At 44.6% G+C, this 2,392-nt stretch overlaps 1 pseudogene; it reads left to right on the forward strand.

The window, feature by feature from the left end:
- The first annotated feature begins 1,106 nt into the window (after window positions 1-1,106).
- On the forward strand, window positions 1,107-2,091 carry LOC100597776 (annotated as a pseudogene).
- Window positions 2,092-2,392: the final 301 nt, after the last annotated feature.

The following is a 2,392-nucleotide window of genomic DNA, read 5'->3' on the forward strand; positions in this document are numbered from 1 at the left end:
TAGTTTCTGTCTCTAGTGATAAGCAGAAAAAGAGGGATGAGGAAGGCGCTCGTTAAAAGAAAAACTTCAGCCGAACTAAATTTAAAAGAGTTTGGGCAATGAACGATTTGTGAATTGGGCAGCCCCCAGCATCACAGCAGATTCAGAGAGACTCCCGTGCTGCCACGTGGTGGAAGATTTATGGACAGCAAAAGGAAAGTGACCTACAGGAAATGGAAGTGAGGTACAGAAACAACTGGATTGGTTACAGCTTGGCGTTTGCCTTATTTTAACACGGTTCAAACAGTTGGCTACATTTCTTTGGCCAAAACTTAGTGACTGGCACAGGTGTGGGCCACTGTTGGTTTATACCTCCAGTTGTTATAGTTTATGATGTATAGAAATACCTTTTTTTTTTTTTTTTTTTTTTTTTGGAGACAGAGTCTGGCTCTGTCCCACAGGCTGGAGTGCAGTGGCACCATCTCGGCTCACTGCAAGCTCCGCCTCCCGGGTTCATGCCATTCTCCTGCCTCAGCCTCCCGAGTAGCTGGGACTACAGGCGCCCGCCACCACGCCTTGCTAATTTTTTTGTATTTTTAGTAGAGACAGGGTTTCACTATGTTGGCCAGGATGGTCTCGAACTCCTTTAGGCTGAAATTAAATATGTAAGGAAGCCGCTTGAGGCTAAACTTAATAGGCTTTAGTGGCTTAACCAGAAGCAAAATCTAAGAACCCATGACTGTATTCTCTCTCTCCGACACCCCTGCGACCCACTGTCATAATTGATCTTGGCCAAGTCAATTATATATTATTATTGCTTACAATGAAGGAATTGCACTGATTGACATAGCTAGCCCTGATCCATCTCAGATTAGGAAATATAAGAGGCTCATAAATTCTTCCATTCAAAAAATGTGGTCAGTTTTCGTGTAAGTCACTTCCAGGTAACTAGGTTCATCTAACCTCGGTGGTGATAGTAAATCATAAATTACATAAGCTACAATAGGCATACTGTTGCCATTTCTGGTCAGCCAGTGTCCTGACGTGTGCTTTTTGGTGTGCCACAATCAAGACATCTGCGGGAACTGTGGCTGGCTGGCTCAGTGAGGCACAGGCAGCGGGGGAAGATGGCAGTGGCTGTTCCACTGCAGGCATGAACCCTGGAGCAGCTGCGCAGTAAGCACCTGCCCAAGAGGGACTTTATCAAGTTTCTGCAGGACCACAATTCAGATTCATTTCTTGCAGAACATAAATTATTAGGAAACATTAAAAATGCGGGCAAGACAACTAACAAGGACCATTTGGTTACAGCCTATAACCACCTTTTTGAAACTGAGTGTTTCAAGGGTATCAATACTGTAAGTGTTTGCAAGTGAAAAATGTGAAGCTTAATGAAGATACACCCAAATAAACCCAAAGTCTGGAGAGACTCTGGCTGAGGGTCCATCAAAATATGCAAAATCTGTTCTAAAAACCCGAGATAAGGCCACGCGCATTTGCTTATGCCTGTAATCCCAGCACTTTGGGAGGCTGAGGCAGGCGGATCACCTGAGGTCAGGAGTTCAAGACCAGCCTGACCAACAGAGAAACCCTGTCTCTACTAAAAATACAAAATTTACCGAGCAAGGTAGCACATGCCTGTAATCCCAGCTACTCGGGAGGCTGAGGCAGGAGAATCGCTTGAACTCAGGAGGCAGAGGTTGTGGTGAGCCGAGATCGCGCCACTGCACTCCAGCCTGGGCAACAAAAAGCGAAACTCCATCTCCAAAAAAAAAAAAGGAGATGAACAGCAGTGAATAACATCTCTCCTTTTTGGGAGATGGGGAGATGTTGTTCACGGCTGGTATACAGGAACACTACAAGATGGGACTGTTTTTGATACTAACATTCAAACAAGTTCAAAAGAGAAAAACACCAAGTCTTTCAGTTTTAAGGTAACAGTAGGCAAAGTTATCACAGGATGGGATGAAGCACTGTTGACTGGGTAAAGGAGAAAAGACTCGATTGAACAGTGAAGCAGAATGGGCTTATGGAAAGAAAGGGCAGCCTGATGCCAAAATTCCACTAAATACAAAGTTCGTTTCTGAAGTGGAATTAGTGGATACTGATTGAAATAGCAGTGCTTCAGCTCTAAGGATATCAGCAACAGTGATAAAATTTGGCCTTCAAGAAACTTATGCAACTAACTAGAGCTTGTTACTATTGGAAGGGAAGAGTCACCTGGAAAATTCAGAGTTAAAACTTGTTTGAGGTGGGTGGATCACAAGGTCAGGAATTTGACGCCGGCCTCGCCAGCATGGTGAAACCCCATCTCTACTAAAAATACAACAAATTAGCTGGGCATGGTGGCACGCACTTATAATCCCAGCTACTCGGGAGGCTGAGGCAGGAGAATCGCTTGAACCCAGGAGGC

Source organism: Nomascus leucogenys, chromosome 5, assembly GCF_006542625.1.
Source record: "Nomascus leucogenys isolate Asia chromosome 5, Asia_NLE_v1, whole genome shotgun sequence".
NCBI lineage: Eukaryota > Metazoa > Chordata > Mammalia > Primates > Hylobatidae > Nomascus > Nomascus leucogenys.